This window comes from Passer domesticus, chromosome 4, assembly GCF_036417665.1.
Source record: "Passer domesticus isolate bPasDom1 chromosome 4, bPasDom1.hap1, whole genome shotgun sequence".
NCBI classification, from domain to species: Eukaryota; Metazoa; Chordata; class Aves; order Passeriformes; family Passeridae; genus Passer; species Passer domesticus.
In genome coordinates, this window is record NC_087477.1 from 11,543,341 (window position 1) to 11,566,147 (window position 22,807).

Here is a 22,807-nt window from a genome sequence, read left to right on the forward strand (position 1 = left end):
GGCAGAGGCACTTAACTTCGGACAGCTCCGTATCTCCGTTTTCTGCATTTCTTGTCTTCTGGGGCTCAGCACAATGCTTTTCCACTGTGTCTAGCAAGGAGAAACTGTGCCAGCACAGGATACGTCCACGGTCTTGTGTTCTCAATTCCCGAGTTCTCGGCATCTCAGAAACTAAAGGGAAGAGCAAGGTTATCGATGGTGGGCTGGGGCAAAACTAGAAGCAAGCAGAGCAAAGTTGTCCAAGAATACCTTCCATTGGAATGCTAATGGCAATTGAAGAGGCAGGCGTGTGCTAAGCCATGAAATTCTAGCAGTTAGAAAGATGCGGACACAGTCCGGGTGTTGTGCGGCTTCATCCTTCGCATCCTAGAAGGTACCGCGCTCTCCGTCTCTCGGATGCGATCAAGCGGCTCTTCGCGCAGAGAGCACTGTGCCGGTCACTGTGCTCTCCGGAGCTCTCTTTCTGCCAAAAGACGCCTGGCAGCGGCACTTAACTTCGGACAGCTCCGTATCTCCGTTTTCCGCATTTCTTGTCTTCTGCGGCTCAGCAAAATGCTTTTCACTGTGTCTAGCAAGGAGAAACTGTGCCAGCACAGGATACGTCCCCGGACTTGTGTTCTCAATTCCCGAGTTTTTGGCATCTCAGAAACTAAAGGGAAGAGCAAGGTTATCTATGGTGGGCTGGGGCAAAACTAGAAGCAAGCAGAGCAAAGTTGTCCAAGAATACCTTCCATTGGAATGCTAATGGCAATTGAAGAGGCAGGCTTGTGCTAAGCCATGATCTTCTAGCAGTTAGAAAGCTGCGGACACAGTCCGGGTGTTGTGCGGCTTCACTCTTCGCATCCTAGAAGGTGCCGCGCTCTCCGTCTCTCGGACGCGATCAAGCGGCTCTTCGCGCAGAGAGCACTGTGCCGGTCACTGTGCGCTCCGGAGCTCTCTTTCTGCCGAAAGACGCCTGGCAGCGGCACTTAACTTCGGACAGCTCCGTATCTCCGTTTTCTGCATTTCTTGTCTTCTGCGGCTCAGCAAAATGCTTTTCACTGTGTCTAGCAAGGAGAAACTGTGCCAGCACAGGATACGTCCACGGACTTGTGTTCTCAATTCCCGAGTTCTCGGCATCTCAGAAACTAAAGGGAAGAGCAAGGTTATCTGTGGTAGGCTGGGGCAGAACTAGAAGCAAGCAGAGCAAAGTTGTCCAAGAATACCTTCCATTGGAATGCTAATGGCAATTGAAGAGGCAGGCGTGTGCTAAGCCATGATCTTCTAGCAGTTAGAAAGCTGCGGACACAGTCCGGGTGTTGTGCGGCTTCACTCTTCGCTTCCTAGAAGGTGCCGCACTCTCCGTCTCTCGGACGCGATCAAGCGGCTCTTCACGCAGAGAGCACTGTGCCGGTCACTGTGCGCTCCGGAGCTCTCTTTCTGCCGAAAGACGCCTGGCAGAGGCACTTAACTTCGGACAGCTCCGTATCTCCGTTTTCCGCATTTCTTGTCTTCTGCGGCTCAGCAAAATGCTTTTCCACTGTGTCTAGCAAGAAGAAACTGTGCCAGCACAGGATACGTCCACGGACTTGTGTTCTCAATTCCCGAGTTCTCGGCATCTCAGAAACTAAAGGGAAGAGCAAGGTTATCTGTGGTAGGCTGGGGCAGAACTAGAAGCAAGCAGAGCAAAGTTGTCCAAGAATACCTTCCATTGGATTGCTAATGGCAATTGAAGAGGCAGGCGTGTGCTAAGCCTTGAAATTCTAGCAGTTAGAAAGCTGCGGACACAGTCCGGGTGTTGTGCGGCTTCACTCTTCGCATCCTAGAAGGTACCGCGCTCTCCGTCTCTCGGATGCGATCAAGCGGCTCTTCACGCAGAGAGCACTGTGCCGGTCACTGTGCGCTCCGGAGCTCTCTTTCTGCCGAAAGACGCCTGGCAGCGGCACTTAACTTCGGACAGCTCCGTATCTCCGTTTTCCGCATTTCTTGTCTTCTGCGGCTCAGCAAAATGCTTTTCCACTGTGTCTAGCAAGGAGAAACTGTGCCAGCACAGGATACGTCCACGGACTTGTGTTCTCAATTCCCGAGTTTTCGGCATCTCAGAAACTAAAGGGAAGAGCAAGGTTATCGATGGTGGGCTGGGGCAAAACTAGAAGCAAGCAGAGCAAAGTTGTCCAAGAATACCTTCCATTGGAATGCTAATGGCAATTGAAGAGGCAGGCGTGTGCTAAGCCATGATCTTCTAGCAGTTAGAAAGCTGCGGACACAGTCCGGGTGTTGTGCGGCTTCACTCTTCGCTTCCTAGAAGGTGCCGCGCTCTCCGTCTCTCGGACGCGATCAAGCGGCTCTTCGCGCAGAGAGCACTGTGCCGGTCACTGTGCGCTCCGGAGCTCTCTTTCTGCCGAAAGACGCCTGGCAGCGGCACTTAATTTCGGACAGCTCCGTATCTCCGTTTTCCGCATTTCTTGTCTTCTGCGGCTCAGCAAAATGCTTTTCCACTGTGTCTAGCAAGAAGAAACTGTGCCAGCACAGGATACGTCCACGGACTTGTGTTCTCAATTCCCGAGTTCTCGGCATCTCAGAAACTAAAGGGAAGAGCAAGGTTATCTGTGGTAGGCTGGGGCAGAACTAGAAGCAAGCAGAGCAAAGTTGTCCAAGAATACCTTCCATTGGAATGCTAATGGCAATTGAAGAGGCAGGCGTGTGCTAAGCCTTGAAATTCTAGCAGTTAGAAAGCTGCGGACACAGTCCGGGTGTTGTGCGGCTTCACTCTTCGCATCCTAGAAGGTACCGCGCTCTCCGTCTCTCGGATGCGATCAAGCGGCTCTTCACGCAGAGAGCACTGTGCCGGTCACTGTGCGCTCCGGAGCTCTCTTTCTGCCGAAAGACGCCTGGCAGCGGCACTTAACTTCGGACAGCTCCGTATCTCCGTTTTCCGCATTTCTTGTCTTCTGCGGCTCAGCAAAATGCTTTTCCACTGTGTCTAGCAAGGAGAAACTGTGCCAGCACAGGATACGTCCCCGGACTTGTGTTCTCAATTCCCGAGTTTTCGGCATCTCAGAAACTAAAGGGAAGAGCAAGGTTATCGATGGTGGGCTGGGGCAAAACTAGAAGCAAGCAGAGCAAAGTTGTCCAAGAATACCTTCCATTGGAATGCTAATGGCAATTGAAGAGGCAGGCGTGTGCTAAGCCATGATCTTCTAGCAGTTAGAAAGCTGCGGACACAGTCCGGGTGTTGTGCGGCTTCACTCTTCGCTTCCTAGAAGGTGCCGCGCTCTCCGTCTCTCGGATGCGATCAAGCGGCTCTTCGCGCAGAGAGCACTGTGCCGGTCACTGTGCGCTCCGGAGCTCTTTTTCTGCCGAAAGACGCCTGGCAGCGGCACTTAACTTCGGACAGCTCCGTATCTCCGTTTTCCGCATTTCTTGTCTTCTGCGGCTCAGCAAAATGCTTTTCCACTGTGTCTAGCAAGAAGAAACTGTGCCAGCACAGGATACGTCCACGGACTTGTGTTCTCAATTCCCGAGTTCTCGGCATCTCAGAAACTAAAGGGAAGAGCAAGGTTATCTGTGGTAGGCTGGGGCAGAACTAGAAGCAAGCAGAGCCAAGTTTTCCAAGAATACCTTCCATTGGATTGCTAATGGCAATTGAAGAGGCAGGCGTGTGCTAAGCCTTGAAATTCTAGCAGTTAGAAAGCTGCGGACACAGTCCGGGTGTTGTGCGGCTTCACTCTTCGCATCCTAGAAGGTACCGCGCTCTCCGTCTCTCGGATGCGATCAAGCGGCTCTTCACGCAGAGAGCACTGTGCCGGTCACTGTGCGCTCCGGAGCTCTCTTTCTGCCGAAAGACGCCTGGCAGCGGCACTTAACTTCGGACAGCTCCGTATCTCCGTTTTCCGCATTTCTTGTCTTCTGCGGCTCAGCAAAATGCTTTTCCACTGTGTCTAGCAAGGAGAAACTGTGCCAGCACAGGATACGTCCACGGACTTGTGTTCTCAATTCCCGAGTTTTCGGCATCTCAGAAACTAAAGGGAAGAGCAAGGTTATCGATGGTGGGCTGGGGCAAAACTATAAGCAAGCAGAGCAAAGTTGTCCAAGAATACCTTCCATTGGAATGCTAATGGCAATTGAAGAGGCAGGCGTGTGCTAAGCCATGATCTTCTAGCAGTTAGAAAGCTGCGGACACAGTCCGGGTGTTGTGCGGCTTCACTCTTCGCTTCCTAGAAGGTGCCGCGCTCTCCGTCTCTCGGACGCGATCAAGCGGCTCTTCGCGCAGAGAGCACTGTGCCGGTCACTGTGCGCTCCGGAGCTCTCTTTCTGCCGAAAGACGCCTGGCAGCGGCACTTAACTTCGGACAGCTCCGTATCTCCGTTTTCCGCATTTCTTGTCTTCTGCGGCTCAGCAAAATGCTTTTCCACTGTGTCTAGCAAGAAGAAACTGTGCCAGCACAGGATACGTCCACGGACTTGTGTTCTCAATTCCCGAGTTCTCGGCATCTCAGAAACTAAAGGGAAGAGCAAGGTTATCTGTGGTAGGCTGGGGCAGAACTAGAAGCAAGCAGAGCAAAGTTGTCCAAGAATACCTTCCATTGAAATGCTAATGGCAATTGAAGAGGCAGGCGTGTGCTAAGCCTTGAAATTCTAGCAGTTAGAAAGCTGCGGACACAGTCCGGGTGTTGTGCGGCTTCACTCTTCGCATCCTAGAAGGTACCGCGCTCTCCGTCTCTCGGATGCGATCAAGCGGCTCTTCACGCAGAGAGCACTGTGCCGGTCACTGTGCGCTCCGGAGCTCTCTTTCTGCCGAAAGACGCCTGGCAGCGGCACTTAACTTCGGACAGCTCCGTATCTCCGTTTTCCGCATTTCTTGTCTTCTGCGGCTCAGCAAAATGCTTTTCCACTGTGTCTAGCAAGAAGAAACTGTGCCAGCACAGGATACGTCCCCGGACTTGTGTTCTCAATTCCCGAGTTTTCGGCATCTCAGAAACTAAAGGGAAGAGCAAGGTTATCGATGGTGGGCTGGGGCAAAACTAGAAGCAAGCAGAGCAAAGTTGTCCAAGAATACCTTCCATTGGAATGCTAATGGCAATTGAAGAGGCAGGCGTGTGCTAAGCCATGATCTTCTAGCAGTTAGAAAGCTGCGGACACAGTCCGGGTGTTGTGCGGCTTCACTCTTCGCTTCCTAGAAGGTGCCGCGCTCTCCGTCTCTCGGACGCGATCAAGCGGCTCTTCGCGCAGAGAGCACTGTGCCGGTCACTGTGCGCTCCGGAGCTCTCTTTCTGCCGAAAGACGCCTGGCAGCGGCACTTAATTTCGGACAGCTCCGTATCTCCGTTTTCCGCATTTCTTGTCTTCTGCGGCTCAGCAAAATGCTTTTCACTGTGTCTAGCAAGGAGAAACTGTGCCAGCACAGGATACGTCCACGGACTTGTGTTCTCAATTCCCGAGTTCTCGGCATCTCAGAAACTAAAGGGAAGAGCAAGGTTATCTGTGGTAGGCTGGGGCAGAACTAGAAGCAAGCAGAGCAAAGTTGTCCAAGAATACCTTCCATTGGAATGCTAATGGCAATTGAAGAGGCAGGCGTGTGCTAAGCCTTGAAATTCTAGCAGTTAGAAAGCTGCGGACACAGTCCGGGTGTTGTGCGGCTTCACTCTTCGCATCCTAGAAGGTACCGCGCTCTCCGTCTCTCGGATGCGATCAAGCGGCTCTTCACGCAGAGAGCACTGTGCCGGTCACTGTGCGCTCCGGAGCTCTCTTTCTGCCGAAAGACGCCTGGCAGCGGCACTTAACTTCGGACAGCTCCGTATCTCCGTTTTCCGCATTTCTTGTCTTCTGCGGCTCAGCAAAATGCTTTTCCACTGTGTCTAGCAAGGAGAAACTGTGCCAGCACAGGATACGTCCCCGGACTTGTGTTCTCAATTCCCGAGTTTTCGGCATCTCAGAAACTAAAGGGAAGAGCAAGGTTATCGATGGTGGGCTGGGGCAAAACTAGAAGCAAGCAGAGCAAAGTTGTCCAAGAATACCTTCCATTGGAATGCTAATGGCAATTGAAGAGGCAGGCGTGTGCTAAGCCATGATCTTCTAGCAGTTAGAAAGCTGCGGACACAGTCCGGGTGTTGTGCGGCTTCACTCTTCGCTTCCTAGAAGGTGCCGCGCTCTCCGTCTCTCGGACGCGATCAAGCGGCTCTTCGCGCAGAGAGCACTGTGCCGGTCACTGTGCGCTCCGGAGCTCTTTTTCTGCCGAAAGACGCCTGGCAGCGGCACTTAACTTCGGACAGCTCCGTATCTCCGTTTTCCGCATTTCTTGTCTTCTGCGGCTCAGCAAAATGCTTTTCCACTGTGTCTAGCAAGAAGAAACTGTGCCAGCACAGGATACGTCCACGGACTTGTGTTCTCAATTCCCGAGTTCTCGGCATCTCAGAAACTAAAGGGAAGAGCAAGGTTATCTGTGGTAGGCTGGGGCAGAACTAGAAGCAAGCAGAGCAAAGTTGTCCAAGAATACCTTCCATTGGAATGCTAATGGCAATTGAAGAGGCAGGCGTGTGCTAAGCCTTGAAATTCTAGCAGTTAGAAAGCTGCGGACACAGTCCGGGTGTTGTGCGGCTTTACTCTTCGCATCCTAGAAGGTACCGCGCTCTCCGTCTCTCGGACGCGATCAAGCGGCTCTTCACGCAGAGAGCACTGTGCCGGTCACTGTGCGCTCCGGAGCTCTCTTTCTGCCGAAAGACGCCTGGCAGCGGCACTTAACTTCGGACAGCTCCGTATCTCCGTTTTCCGCATTTCTTGTCTTCTGCGGCTCAGCAAAATGCTTTTCCACTGTGTCTAGCAAGGAGAAACTGTGCCAGCACAGGATACGTCCCCGGACTTGTGTTCTCAATTCCCGAGTTCTCGGCATCTCAGAAACTAAAGGGAAGAGCAAGGTTATCTGTGGTAGGCTGGGGCAGAACTAGAAGCAAGCAGAGCAAAGTTGTCCAAGAATACCTTCCATTGGAATGCTAATGGCAATTGAAGAGGCAGGCGTGTGCTAAGCCATGATCTTCTAGCAGTTAGAAAGCTGCGGACACAGTCCGGGTGTTGTGCGGCTTCACTCTTCGCTTCCTAGAAGGTGCCGCGCTCTCCGTCTCTCGGACGCGATCAAGCGGCTCTTCGCGCAGAGAGCACTGTGCCGGTCACTGTGCGCTCCGGAGCTCTCTTTCTGCCGAAAGACGCCTGGCAGCGGCACTTAACTTCGGACAGCTCCGTATCTCCGTTTTCCGCATTTCTTGTGTTCTGCGGCTCAGCAAAATGCTTTTCCACTGTGTCTAGCAAGAAGAAACTGTGCCAGCACAGGATACGTCCACGGACTTGTGTTCTCAATTCCCGAGTTCTCGGCATCTCAGAAACTAAAGGGAAGAGCAAGGTTATCTGTGGTAGGCTGGGGCAGAACTAGAAGCAAGCAGAGCAAAGTTGTCCAAGAATACCTTCCATTGAAATGCTAATGGCAATTGAAGAGGCAGGCGTGTGCTAAGCCTTGAAATTCTAGCAGTTAGAAAGCTGCGGACACAGTCCGGGTGTTGTGCGGCTTCACTCTTCGCATCCTAGAAGGTACCGCGCTCTCCGTCTCTCGGATGCGATCAAGCGGCTCTTCACGCAGAGAGCACTGTGCCGGTCACTGTGCGCTCCGGAGCTCTCTTTCTGCCAAAAGACGCCTGGCAGCGGCACTTAACTTCGGACAGCTCCGTATCTCCGTTTTCCGCATTTCTTGTCTTCTGCGGCTCAGCAAAATGCTTTTCCACTGTGTCTAGCAAGGAGAAACTGTGCCAGCACAGGATACGTCCCCGGACTTGTGTTCTCAATTCCCGAGTTTTCGGCATCTCAGAAACTAAAGGGAAGAGCAAGGTTATCGATGGTGGGCTGGGGCAAAACTAGAAGCAAGCAGAGCAAAGTTGTCCAAGAATACCTTCCATTGGAATGCTAATGGCAATTGAAGAGGCAGGCGTGTGCTAAGCCATGATCTTCTAGCAGTTATTAAGCTGCGGACACAGTCCGGGTGTTGTGCGGCTTCACTCTTCGCTTCCTAGAAGGTGCCGCGCTCTCCGTCTCTCGGACGCGATCAAGCGGCTCTTCGCGCAGAGAGCACTGTGCCGGTCACTGTGCGCTCCGGAGCTCTCTTTCTGCCGAAAGACGCCTGGCAGCGGCACTTAACTTCGGACAGCTCCGTATCTCCGTTTTCCGCATTTCTTGTCTTCTGCGGCTCAGCAAAATGCTTTTCCACTGTGTCTAGCAAGGAGAAACTGTGCCAGCACAGGATACGTCCCCGGACTTGTGTTCTCAATTCCCGAGTTCTCGGCATCTCAGAAACTAAAGGGAAGAGCAAGGTTATCTGTGGTAGGCTGGGGCAGAACTAGAAGCAAGCAGAGCAAAGTTGTCCAAGAATACCTTCCATTGGAATGCTAATGGCAATTGAAGAGGCAGGCGTGTGCTAAGCCATGATCTTCTAGCAGTTAGAAAGCTGCGGACACAGTCCGGGTGTTGTGCGGCTTCACTCTTCGCTTCCTAGAAGGTGCCGCGCTCTCCGTCTCTCGGACGCGATCAAGCGGCTCTTCGCGCAGAGAGCACTGTGCCGGTCACTGTGCGCTCCGGAGCTCTCTTTCTGCCGAAAGACGCCTGGCAGCGGCACTTAACTTCGGACAGCTCCGTATCTCCGTTTTCCGCATTTCTTGTCTTCTGCGGCTCAGCAAAATGCTTTTCCACTGTGTCTAGCAAGAAGAAACTGTGCCAGCACAGGATACGTCCACGGACTTGTGTTCTCAATTCCCGAGTTCTCGGCATCTCAGAAACTAAAGGGAAGAGCAAGGTTATCTGTGGTAGGCTGGGGCAGAACTAGAAGCAAGCAGAGCAAAGTTGTCCAAGAATACCTTCCATTGAAATGCTAATGGCAATTGAAGAGGCAGGCGTGTGCTAAGCCTTGAAATTCTAGCAGTTAGAAAGCTGCGGACACAGTCCGGGTGTTGTGCGGCTTCACTCTTCGCATCCTAGAAGGTACCGCGCTCTCCGTCTCTCGGATGCGATCAAGCGGCTCTTCACGCAGAGAGCACTGTGCCGGTCACTGTGCGCTCCGGAGCTCTCTTTCTGCCAAAAGACGCCTGGCAGCGGCACTTAACTTCGGACAGCTCCGTATCTCCGTTTTCCGCATTTCTTGTCTTCTGCGGCTCAGCAAAATGCTTTTCCACTGTGTCTAGCAAGGAGAAACTGTGCCAGCACAGGATACGTCCCCGGACTTGTGTTCTCAATTCCCGAGTTTTCGGCATCTCAGAAACTAAAGGGAAGAGCAAGGTTATCGATGGTGGGCTGGGGCAAAACTAGAAGCAAGCAGAGCAAAGTTGTCCAAGAATACCTTCCATTGGAATGCTAATGGCAATTGAAGAGGCAGGCGTGTGCTAAGCCATGATCTTCTAGCAGTTATTAAGCTGCGGACACAGTCCGGGTGTTGTGCGGCTTCACTCTTCGCTTCCTAGAAGGTGCCGCGCTCTCCGTCTCTCGGACGCGATCAAGCGGCTCTTCGCGCAGAGAGCACTGTGCCGGTCACTGTGCGCTCCGGAGCTCTCTTTCTGCCGAAAGACGCCTGGCAGCGGCACTTAACTTCGGACAGCTCCGTATCTCCGTTTTCCGCATTTCTTGTCTTCTGCGGCTCAGCAAAATGCTTTTCCACTGTGTCTAGCAAGGAGAAACTGTGCCAGCACAGGATACGTCCCCGGACTTGTGTTCTCAATTCCCGAGTTCTCGGCATCTCAGAAACTAAAGGGAAGAGCAAGGTTATCTGTGGTAGGCTGGGGCAGAACTAGAAGCAAGCAGAGCAAAGTTGTCCAAGAATACCTTCCATTGGAATGCTAATGGCAATTGAAGAGGCAGGCGTGTGCTAAGCCATGATCTTCTAGCAGTTAGAAAGCTGCGGACACAGTCCGGGTGTTGTGCGGCTTCACTCTTCGCTTCCTAGAAGGTGCCGCGCTCTCCGTCTCTCGGACGCGATCAAGCGGCTCTTCGCGCAGAGAGCACTGTGCCGGTCACTGTGCGCTCCGGAGCTCTCTTTCTGCCGAAAGACGCCTGGCAGCGGCACTTAACTTCGGACAGCTCCGTATCTCCGTTTTCCGCATTTCTTGTCTTCTGCGGCTCAGCAAAATGCTTTTCCACTGTGTCTAGCAAGAAGAAACTGTGCCAGCACAGGATACGTCCACGGACTTGTGTTCTCAATTCCCGAGTTCTCGGCATCTCAGAAACTAAAGGGAAGAGCAAGGTTATCGATGGTGGGCTGGGGCAGAACTAGAAGCAAGCAGAGCAAAGTTGTCCAAGAATACCTTACATTGGAATGCTAATGGCAATTGAAGAGGCAGGCGTGTGCTAAGCCATGATCTTCTAGCAGTTAGAAAGCTGCGGACACAGTCCGGGTGTTGTGCGGCTTCACTCTTCGCTTCCTAGAAGGTGCCGCGCTCTCCGTCTCTCGGACGCGATCAAGCGGCTCTTCGCGCAGAGAGCACTGTGCCGGTCACTGTGCGCTCCGGAGCTCTCTTTCTGCCGAAAGACGCCTGGCAGAGGCACTTAACTTCGGACAGCTCCGTATCTCCGTTTTCCGCATTTCTTGTCTTCTGCGGCTCAGCAAAATGCTTTTCCACTGTGTCTAGCAAGGAGAAACTGTGCCAGCACAGGATACGTCCACGGACTTGTGTTCTCAATTCCCGAGTTTTCGGCATCTCAGAAACTAAAGGGAAGAGCAAGGTTATCTGTGGTAGGCTGGGGCAGAACTAGAAGCAAGCAGAGCAAAGTTGTCCAAGAATACCTTCCATTGGATTGCTAATGGCAATTGAAGAGGCAGGCGTGTGCTAAGCCTTGAAATTCTAGCAGTTATTAAGCTGCGGACACAGTCCGGGTGTTGTGCGGCTTCACTCTTCGCTTCCTAGAAGGTGCCGCGCTCTCCGTCTCTCGGATGCGATCAAGCGGCTCTTCGCGCAGAGAGCACTGTGCCGGTCACTGTGCGCTCCGGAGCTCTCTTTCTGCCAAAAGACGCCTGGCAGAGGCACTTAACTTCGGACAGCTCCGTATCTCCGTTTTCTGCATTTCTTGTCTTCTGGGGCTCAGCACAATGCTTTTCCACTGTGTCTAGCAAGGAGAAACTGTGCCAGCACAGGATACGTCCACGGTCTTGTGTTCTCAATTCCCGAGTTCTCGGCATCTCAGAAACTAAAGGGAAGAGCAAGGTTATCGATGGTGGGCTGGGGCAAAACTAGAAGCAAGCAGAGCAAAGTTGTCCAAGAATACCTTCCATTGGAATGCTAATGGCAATTGAAGAGGCAGGCGTGTGCTAAGCCATGAAATTCTAGCAGTTAGAAAGATGCGGACACAGTCCGGGTGTTGTGCGGCTTCATCCTTCGCATCCTAGAAGGTACCGCGCTCTCCGTCTCTCGGATGCGATCAAGCGGCTCTTCGCGCAGAGAGCACTGTGCCGGTCACTGTGCTCTCCGGAGCTCTCTTTCTGCCAAAAGACGCCTGGCAGCGGCACTTAACTTCGGACAGCTCCGTATCTCCGTTTTCCGCATTTCTTGTCTTCTGCGGCTCAGCAAAATGCTTTTCACTGTGTCTAGCAAGGAGAAACTGTGCCAGCACAGGATACGTCCCCGGACTTGTGTTCTCAATTCCCGAGTTTTTGGCATCTCAGAAACTAAAGGGAAGAGCAAGGTTATCTATGGTGGGCTGGGGCAAAACTAGAAGCAAGCAGAGCAAAGTTGTCCAAGAATACCTTCCATTGGAATGCTAATGGCAATTGAAGAGGCAGGCTTGTGCTAAGCCATGATCTTCTAGCAGTTAGAAAGCTGCGGACACAGTCCGGGTGTTGTGCGGCTTCACTCTTCGCATCCTAGAAGGTGCCGCGCTCTCCGTCTCTCGGACGCGATCAAGCGGCTCTTCGCGCAGAGAGCACTGTGCCGGTCACTGTGCGCTCCGGAGCTCTCTTTCTGCCGAAAGACGCCTGGCAGCGGCACTTAACTTCGGACAGCTCCGTATCTCCGTTTTCTGCATTTCTTGTCTTCTGCGGCTCAGCAAAATGCTTTTCACTGTGTCTAGCAAGGAGAAACTGTGCCAGCACAGGATACGTCCACGGACTTGTGTTCTCAATTCCCGAGTTCTCGGCATCTCAGAAACTAAAGGGAAGAGCAAGGTTATCTGTGGTAGGCTGGGGCAGAACTAGAAGCAAGCAGAGCAAAGTTGTCCAAGAATACCTTCCATTGGAATGCTAATGGCAATTGAAGAGGCAGGCGTGTGCTAAGCCATGATCTTCTAGCAGTTAGAAAGCTGCGGACACAGTCCGGGTGTTGTGCGGCTTCACTCTTCGCTTCCTAGAAGGTGCCGCACTCTCCGTCTCTCGGACGCGATCAAGCGGCTCTTCACGCAGAGAGCACTGTGCCGGTCACTGTGCGCTCCGGAGCTCTCTTTCTGCCGAAAGACGCCTGGCAGAGGCACTTAACTTCGGACAGCTCCGTATCTCCGTTTTCCGCATTTCTTGTCTTCTGCGGCTCAGCAAAATGCTTTTCCACTGTGTCTAGCAAGAAGAAACTGTGCCAGCACAGGATACGTCCACGGACTTGTGTTCTCAATTCCCGAGTTCTCGGCATCTCAGAAACTAAAGGGAAGAGCAAGGTTATCTGTGGTAGGCTGGGGCAGAACTAGAAGCAAGCAGAGCAAAGTTGTCCAAGAATACCTTCCATTGGATTGCTAATGGCAATTGAAGAGGCAGGCGTGTGCTAAGCCTTGAAATTCTAGCAGTTAGAAAGCTGCGGACACAGTCCGGGTGTTGTGCGGCTTCACTCTTCGCATCCTAGAAGGTACCGCGCTCTCCGTCTCTCGGATGCGATCAAGCGGCTCTTCACGCAGAGAGCACTGTGCCGGTCACTGTGCGCTCCGGAGCTCTCTTTCTGCCGAAAGACGCCTGGCAGCGGCACTTAACTTCGGACAGCTCCGTATCTCCGTTTTCCGCATTTCTTGTCTTCTGCGGCTCAGCAAAATGCTTTTCCACTGTGTCTAGCAAGGAGAAACTGTGCCAGCACAGGATACGTCCACGGACTTGTGTTCTCAATTCCCGAGTTTTCGGCATCTCAGAAACTAAAGGGAAGAGCAAGGTTATCGATGGTGGGCTGGGGCAAAACTAGAAGCAAGCAGAGCAAAGTTGTCCAAGAATACCTTCCATTGGAATGCTAATGGCAATTGAAGAGGCAGGCGTGTGCTAAGCCATGATCTTCTAGCAGTTAGAAAGCTGCGGACACAGTCCGGGTGTTGTGCGGCTTCACTCTTCGCTTCCTAGAAGGTGCCGCGCTCTCCGTCTCTCGGACGCGATCAAGCGGCTCTTCGCGCAGAGAGCACTGTGCCGGTCACTGTGCGCTCCGGAGCTCTCTTTCTGCCGAAAGACGCCTGGCAGCGGCACTTAATTTCGGACAGCTCCGTATCTCCGTTTTCCGCATTTCTTGTCTTCTGCGGCTCAGCAAAATGCTTTTCCACTGTGTCTAGCAAGAAGAAACTGTGCCAGCACAGGATACGTCCACGGACTTGTGTTCTCAATTCCCGAGTTCTCGGCATCTCAGAAACTAAAGGGAAGAGCAAGGTTATCTGTGGTAGGCTGGGGCAGAACTAGAAGCAAGCAGAGCAAAGTTGTCCAAGAATACCTTCCATTGGAATGCTAATGGCAATTGAAGAGGCAGGCGTGTGCTAAGCCTTGAAATTCTAGCAGTTAGAAAGCTGCGGACACAGTCCGGGTGTTGTGCGGCTTCACTCTTCGCATCCTAGAAGGTACCGCGCTCTCCGTCTCTCGGATGCGATCAAGCGGCTCTTCACGCAGAGAGCACTGTGCCGGTCACTGTGCGCTCCGGAGCTCTCTTTCTGCCGAAAGACGCCTGGCAGCGGCACTTAACTTCGGACAGCTCCGTATCTCCGTTTTCCGCATTTCTTGTCTTCTGCGGCTCAGCAAAATGCTTTTCCACTGTGTCTAGCAAGGAGAAACTGTGCCAGCACAGGATACGTCCCCGGACTTGTGTTCTCAATTCCCGAGTTTTCGGCATCTCAGAAACTAAAGGGAAGAGCAAGGTTATCGATGGTGGGCTGGGGCAAAACTAGAAGCAAGCAGAGCAAAGTTGTCCAAGAATACCTTCCATTGGAATGCTAATGGCAATTGAAGAGGCAGGCGTGTGCTAAGCCATGATCTTCTAGCAGTTAGAAAGCTGCGGACACAGTCCGGGTGTTGTGCGGCTTCACTCTTCGCTTCCTAGAAGGTGCCGCGCTCTCCGTCTCTCGGATGCGATCAAGCGGCTCTTCGCGCAGAGAGCACTGTGCCGGTCACTGTGCGCTCCGGAGCTCTTTTTCTGCCGAAAGACGCCTGGCAGCGGCACTTAACTTCGGACAGCTCCGTATCTCCGTTTTCCGCATTTCTTGTCTTCTGCGGCTCAGCAAAATGCTTTTCCACTGTGTCTAGCAAGAAGAAACTGTGCCAGCACAGGATACGTCCACGGACTTGTGTTCTCAATTCCCGAGTTCTCGGCATCTCAGAAACTAAAGGGAAGAGCAAGGTTATCTGTGGTAGGCTGGGGCAGAACTAGAAGCAAGCAGAGCCAAGTTTTCCAAGAATACCTTCCATTGGATTGCTAATGGCAATTGAAGAGGCAGGCGTGTGCTAAGCCTTGAAATTCTAGCAGTTAGAAAGCTGCGGACACAGTCCGGGTGTTGTGCGGCTTCACTCTTCGCATCCTAGAAGGTACCGCGCTCTCCGTCTCTCGGATGCGATCAAGCGGCTCTTCACGCAGAGAGCACTGTGCCGGTCACTGTGCGCTCCGGAGCTCTCTTTCTGCCGAAAGACGCCTGGCAGCGGCACTTAACTTCGGACAGCTCCGTATCTCCGTTTTCCGCATTTCTTGTCTTCTGCGGCTCAGCAAAATGCTTTTCCACTGTGTCTAGCAAGGAGAAACTGTGCCAGCACAGGATACGTCCACGGACTTGTGTTCTCAATTCCCGAGTTTTCGGCATCTCAGAAACTAAAGGGAAGAGCAAGGTTATCGATGGTGGGCTGGGGCAAAACTATAAGCAAGCAGAGCAAAGTTGTCCAAGAATACCTTCCATTGGAATGCTAATGGCAATTGAAGAGGCAGGCGTGTGCTAAGCCATGATCTTCTAGCAGTTAGAAAGCTGCGGACACAGTCCGGGTGTTGTGCGGCTTCACTCTTCGCTTCCTAGAAGGTGCCGCGCTCTCCGTCTCTCGGACGCGATCAAGCGGCTCTTCGCGCAGAGAGCACTGTGCCGGTCACTGTGCGCTCCGGAGCTCTCTTTCTGCCGAAAGACGCCTGGCAGCGGCACTTAACTTCGGACAGCTCCGTATCTCCGTTTTCCGCATTTCTTGTCTTCTGCGGCTCAGCAAAATGCTTTTCCACTGTGTCTAGCAAGAAGAAACTGTGCCAGCACAGGATACGTCCACGGACTTGTGTTCTCAATTCCCGAGTTCTCGGCATCTCAGAAACTAAAGGGAAGAGCAAGGTTATCTGTGGTAGGCTGGGGCAGAACTAGAAGCAAGCAGAGCAAAGTTGTCCAAGAATACCTTCCATTGAAATGCTAATGGCAATTGAAGAGGCAGGCGTGTGCTAAGCCTTGAAATTCTAGCAGTTAGAAAGCTGCGGACACAGTCCGGGTGTTGTGCGGCTTCACTCTTCGCATCCTAGAAGGTACCGCGCTCTCCGTCTCTCGGATGCGATCAAGCGGCTCTTCACGCAGAGAGCACTGTGCCGGTCACTGTGCGCTCCGGAGCTCTCTTTCTGCCGAAAGACGCCTGGCAGCGGCACTTAACTTCGGACAGCTCCGTATCTCCGTTTTCCGCATTTCTTGTCTTCTGCGGCTCAGCAAAATGCTTTTCCACTGTGTCTAGCAAGAAGAAACTGTGCCAGCACAGGATACGTCCCCGGACTTGTGTTCTCAATTCCCGAGTTTTCGGCATCTCAGAAACTAAAGGGAAGAGCAAGGTTATCGATGGTGGGCTGGGGCAAAACTAGAAGCAAGCAGAGCAAAGTTGTCCAAGAATACCTTCCATTGGAATGCTAATGGCAATTGAAGAGGCAGGCGTGTGCTAAGCCATGATCTTCTAGCAGTTAGAAAGCTGCGGACACAGTCCGGGTGTTGTGCGGCTTCACTCTTCGCTTCCTAGAAGGTGCCGCGCTCTCCGTCTCTCGGACGCGATCAAGCGGCTCTTCGCGCAGAGAGCACTGTGCCGGTCACTGTGCGCTCCGGAGCTCTCTTTCTGCCGAAAGACGCCTGGCAGCGGCACTTAATTTCGGACAGCTCCGTATCTCCGTTTTCCGCATTTCTTGTCTTCTGCGGCTCAGCAAAATGCTTTTCACTGTGTCTAGCAAGGAGAAACTGTGCCAGCACAGGATACGTCCACGGACTTGTGTTCTCAATTCCCGAGTTCTCGGCATCTCAGAAACTAAAGGGAAGAGCAAGGTTATCTGTGGTAGGCTGGGGCAGAACTAGAAGCAAGCAGAGCAAAGTTGTCCAAGAATACCTTCCATTGGAATGCTAATGGCAATTGAAGAGGCAGGCGTGTGCTAAGCCTTGAAATTCTAGCAGTTAGAAAGCTGCGGACACAGTCCGGGTGTTGTGCGGCTTCACTCTTCGCATCCTAGAAGGTACCGCGCTCTCCGTCTCTCGGATGCGATCAAGCGGCTCTTCACGCAGAGAGCACTGTGCCGGTCACTGTGCGCTCCGGAGCTCTCTTTCTGCCGAAAGACGCCTGGCAGCGGCACTTAACTTCGGACAGCTCCGTATCTCCGTTTTCCGCATTTCTTGTCTTCTGCGGCTCAGCAAAATGCTTTTCCACTGTGTCTAGCAAGGAGAAACTGTGCCAGCACAGGATACGTCCCCGGACTTGTGTTCTCAATTCCCGAGTTTTCGGCATCTCAGAAACTAAAGGGAAGAGCAAGGTTATCGATGGTGGGCTGGGGCAAAACTAGAAGCAAGCAGAGCAAAGTTGTCCAAGAATACCTTCCATTGGAATGCTAATGGCAATTGAAGAGGCAGGCGTGTGCTAAGCCATGATCTTCTAGCAGTTAGAAAGCTGCGGACACAGTCCGGGTGTTGTGCGGCTTCACTCTTCGCTTCCTAGAAGGTGCCGCGCTCTCCGTCTCTCGGACGCGATCAAGCGGCTCTTCGCGCAGAGAGCACTGTGCCGGTCACTGTGCGCTCCGGAGCTCTTTTTCTGCCGAAAGACGCCTGGCAGCGGCACTTAACTTCGGACAGCTCCGTATCTCCGTTTTCCGCATTTCTTGTCTTCTGCGGCTCAGCAAAATGCTTTTCCACTGTGTCTAGCAAGAAGAAACTGTGCCAGCACAGGATACGTCCACGGACTTGTGTTCTCAATTCCCGAGTTCTCGGCATCTCAGAAACTAAAGGGAAGAGCAAGGTTATCTGTGGTAGGCTGGGGCAGAACTAGAAGCAAGCAGAGCAAAGTTGTCCAAGAATACCTTCCATTGGAATGCTAATGGCAATTGAAGAGGCAGGCGTGTGCTAAGCCTTGAAATTCTAGCAGTTAGAAAGCTGCGGACACAGTCCGGGTGTTGTGCGGCTTTACTCTTCGCATCCTAGAAGGTACCGCGCTCTCCGTCTCTCGGACGCGATCAAGCGGCTCTTCACGCAGAGAGCACTGTGCCGGTCACTGTGCGCTCCGGAGCTCTCTTTCTGCCGAAAGACGCCTGGCAGCGGCACTTAACTTCGGACAGCTCCGTATCTCCGTTTTCCGCATTTCTTGTCTTCTGCGGCTCAGCAAAATGCTTTTCCACTGTGTCTAGCAAGGAGAAACTGTGCCAGCACAGGATACGTCCCCGGACTTGTGTTCTCAATTCCCGAGTTCTCGGCATCTCAGAAACTAAAGGGAAGAGCAAGGTTATCTGTGGTAGGCTGGGGCAGAACTAGAAGCAAGCAGAGCAAAGTTGTCCAAGAATACCTTCCATTGGAATGCTAATGGCAATTGAAGAGGCAGGCGTGTGCTAAGCCATGATCTTCTAGCAGTTAGAAAGCTGCGGACACAGTCCGGGTGTTGTGCGGCTTCACTCTTCGCTTCCTAGAAGGTGCCGCGCTCTCCGTCTCTCGGACGCGATCAAGCGGCTCTTCGCGCAGAGAGCACTGTGCCGGTCACTGTGCGCTCCGGAGCTCTCTTTCTGCCGAAAGACGCCTGGCAGCGGCACTTAACTTCGGACAGCTCCGTATCTCCGTTTTCCGCATTTCTTGTGTTCTGCGGCTCAGCAAAATGCTTTTCCACTGTGTCTAGCAAGAAGAAACTGTGCCAGCACAGGATACGTCCACGGACTTGTGTTCTCAATTCCCGAGTTCTCGGCATCTCAGAAACTAAAGGGAAGAGCAAGGTTATCTGTGGTAGGCTGGGGCAGAACTAGAAGCAAGCAGAGCAAAGTTGTCCAAGAATACCTTCCATTGAAATGCTAATGGCAATTGAAGAGGCAGGCGTGTGCTAAGCCTTGAAATTCTAGCAGTTAGAAAGCTGCGGACACAGTCCGGGTGTTGTGCGGCTTCACTCTTCGCATCCTAGAAGGTACCGCGCTCTCCGTCTCTCGGATGCGATCAAGCGGCTCTTCACGCAGAGAGCACTGTGCCGGTCACTGTGCGCTCCGGAGCTCTCTTTCTGCCAAAAGACGCCTGGCAGCGGCACTTAACTTCGGACAGCTCCGTATCTCCGTTTTCCGCATTTCTTGTCTTCTGCGGCTCAGCAAAATGCTTTTCCACTGTGTCTAGCAAGGAGAAACTGTGCCAGCACAGGATACGTCCCCGGACTTGTGTTCTCAATTCCCGAGTTTTCGGCATCTCAGAAACTAAAGGGAAGAGCAAGGTTATCGATGGTGGGCTGGGGCAAAACTAGAAGCAAGCAGAGCAAAGTTGTCCAAGAATACCTTCCATTGGAATGCTAATGGCAATTGAAGAGGCAGGCGTGTGCTAAGCCATGATCTTCTAGCAGTTATTAAGCTGCGGACACAGTCCGGGTGTTGTGCGGCTTCACTCTTCGCTTCCTAGAAGGTGCCGCGCTCTCCGTCTCTCGGACGCGATCAAGCGGCTCTTCGCGCAGAGAGCACTGTGCCGGTCACTGTGCGCTCCGGAGCTCTCTTTCTGCCGAAAGACGCCTGGCAGCGGCACTTAACTTCGGACAGCTCCGTATCTCCGTTTTCCGCATTTCTTGTCTTCTGCGGCTCAGCAAAATGCTTTTCCACTGTGTCTAGCAAGGAGAAACTGTGCCAGCACAGGATACGTCCCCGGACTTGTGTTCTCAATTCCCGAGTTCTCGGCATCTCAGAAACTAAAGGGAAGAGCAAGGTTATCTGTGGTAGGCTGGGGCAGAACTAGAAGCAAGCAGAGCAAAGTTGTCCAAGAATACCTTCCATTGGAATGCTAATGGCAATTGAAGAGGCAGGCGTGTGCTAAGCCATGATCTTCTAGCAGTTAGAAAGCTGCGGACACAGTCCGGGTGTTGTGCGGCTTCACTCTTCGCTTCCTAGAAGGTGCCGCGCTCTCCGTCTCTCGGACGCGATCAAGCGGCTCTTCGCGCAGAGAGCACTGTGCCGGTCACTGTGCGCTCCGGAGCTCTCTTTCTGCCGAAAGACGCCTGGCAGCGGCACTTAACTTCGGACAGCTCCGTATCTCCGTTTTCCGCATTTCTTGTGTTCTGCGGCTCAGCAAAATGCTTTTCCACTGTGTCTAGCAAGAAGAAACTGTGCCAGCACAGGATACGTCCACGGACTTGTGTTCTCAATTCCCGAGTTCTCGGCATCTCAGAAACTAAAGGGAAGAGCAAGGTTATCTGTGGTAGGCTGGGGCAGAACTAGAAGCAAGCAGAGCAAAGTTGTCCAAGAATACCTTCCATTGAAATGCTAATGGCAATTGAAGAGGCAGGCGTGTGCTAAGCCTTGAAATTCTAGCAGTTAGAAAGCTGCGGACACAGTCCGGGTGTTGTGCGGCTTCACTCTTCGCATCCTAGAAGGTACCGCGCTCTCCGTCTCTCGGATGCGATCAAGCGGCTCTTCACGCAGAGAGCACTGTGCCGGTCACTGTGCGCTCCGGAGCTCTCTTTCTGCCAAAAGACGCCTGGCAGCGGCACTTAACTTCGGACAGCTCCGTATCTCCGTTTTCCGCATTTCTTGTCTTCTGCGGCTCAGCAAAATGCTTTTCCACTGTGTCTAGCAAGGAGAAACTGTGCCAGCACAGGATACGTCCCCGGACTTGTGTTCTCAATTCCCGAGTTTTCGGCATCTCAGAAACTAAAGGGAAGAGCAAGGTTATCGATGGTGGGCTGGGGCAAAACTAGAAGCAAGCAGAGCAAAGTTGTCCAAGAATACCTTCCATTGGAATGCTAATGGCAATTGAAGAGGCAGGCGTGTGCTAAGCCATGATCTTCTAGCAGTTATTAAGCTGCGGACACAGTCCGGGTGTTGTGCGGCTTCACTCTTCGCTTCCTAGAAGGTGCCGCGCTCTCCGTCTCTCGGACGCGATCAAGCGGCTCTTCGCGCAGAGAGCACTGTGCCGGTCACTGTGCGCTCCGGAGCTCTCTTTCTGCCGAAAGACGCCTGGCAGCGGCACTTAACTTCGGACAGCTCCGTATCTCCGTTTTCCGCATTTCTTGTCTTCTGCGGCTCAGCAAAATGCTTTTCCACTGTGTCTAGCAAGGAGAAACTGTGCCAGCACAGGATACGTCCCCGGACTTGTGTTCTCAATTCCCGAGTTCTCGGCATCTCAGAAACTAAAGGGAAGAGCAAGGTTATCTGTGGTAGGCTGGGGCAGAACTAGAAGCAAGCAGAGCAAAGTTGTCCAAGAATACCTTCCATTGGAATGCTAATGGCAATTGAAGAGGCAGGCGTGTGCTAAGCCATGATCTTCTAGCAGTTAGAAAGCTGCGGACACAGTCCGGGTGTTGTGCGGCTTCACTCTTCGCTTCCTAGAAGGTGCCGCGCTCTCCGTCTCTCGGACGCGATCAAGCGGCTCTTCGCGCAGAGAGCACTGTGCCGGTCACTGTGCGCTCCGGAGCTCTCTTTCTGCCGAAAGACGCCTGGCAGCGGCACTTAACTTCGGACAGCTCCGTATCTCCGTTTTCCGCATTTCTTGTCTTCTGCGGCTCAGCAAAATGCTTTTCCACTGTGTCTAGCAAGAAGAAACTGTGCCAGCACAGGATACGTCCACGGACTTGTGTTCTCAATTCCCGAGTTCTCGGCATCTCAGAAACTAAAGGGAAGAGCAAGGTTATCGATGGTGGGCTGGGGCAGAACTAGAAGCAAGCAGAGCAAAGTTGTCCAAGAATACCTTACATTGGAATGCTAATGGCAATTGAAGAGGCAGGCGTGTGCTAAGCCATGATCTTCTAGCAGTTAGAAAGCTGCGGACACAGTCCGGGTGTTGTGCGGCTTCACTCTTCGCTTCCTAGAAGGTGCCGCGCTCTCCGTCTCTCGGACGCGATCAAGCGGCTCTTCGCGCAGAGAGCACTGTGCCGGTCACTGTGCGCTCCGGAGCTCTCTTTCTGCCGAAAGACGCCTGGCAGAGGCACTTAACTTCGGACAGCTCCGTATCTCCGTTTTCCGCATTTCTTGTCTTCTGCGGCTCAGCAAAATGCTTTTCCACTGTGTCTAGCAAGGAGAAACTGTGCCAGCACAGGATACGTCCACGGACTTGTGTTCTCAATTCCCGAGTTTTCGGCATCTCAGAAACTAAAGGGAAGAGCAAGGTTATCTGTGGTAGGCTGGGGCAGAACTAGAAGCAAGCAGAGCAAAGTTGTCCAAGAATACCTTCCATTGGATTGCTAATGGCAATTGAAGAGGCAGGCGTGTGCTAAGCCTTGAAATTCTAGCAGTTAGAAAGCTGCGGACACAGTCCGGGTGTTGTGCGGCTTCACTCTTCGCATCCTAGAAGGTACCGCGCTCTCCGTCTCTCGGATGCGATCAAGCGGCTCTTCACGCAGAGAGCACTGTGCCGGTCACTGTGCGCTCCGGAGCTCTCTTTCTGCCGAAAGACGCCTGGCAGCGGCACTTAACTTCGGACAGCTCCGTATCTCCGTTTTCCGCATTTCTTGTCTTCTGCGGCTCAGCAAAATGCTTTTCCACTGTGTCTAGCAAGGAGAAACTGTGCCAGCACAGGATACGTCCCCGGACTTGTGTTCTCAATTCCCGAGTTTTCGGCATCTCAGAAACTAAAGGGAAGAGCAAGGTTATCGATGGTGGGCTGGGGCAAAACTATAAGCAAGCAGAGCAAAGTTGTCCAAGAATACCTTCCATTGGAATGCTAATGGCAATTGAAGAGGCAGGCGTGTGCTAAGCCATGATCTTCTAGCAGTTAGAAAGCTGCGGACACAGTCCGGGTGTTGTGCGGCTTCACTCTTCGCTTCCTAGAAGGTACCGCGCTCTCCGTCTCTCGGATGCGATCAAGCGGCTCTTCACGCAGAGAGCACTGTGCCGGTCACTGTGCGCTCCGGAGCTCTCTTTCTGCCGAAAGACGCCTGGCAGCGGCACTTAACTTCGGACAGCTCCGTATCTCCGTTTTCCGCATTTCTTGTCTTCTGCGGCTCAGCAAAATGCTTTTCCACTGTGTCTAGCAAGAAGAAACTGTGCCAGCACAGGATACGTCCACGGACTTGTGTTCTCAATTCCCGAGTTCTCGGCATCTCAGAAACTAAAGGGAAGAGCAAGGTTATCTGTGGTAGGCTGGGGCAGAACTAGAAGCAAGCAGAGCAAAGTTGTCCAAGAATACCTTCCATTGGAATGCTAATGGCAATTGAAGAGGCAGGCGTGTGCTAAGCCT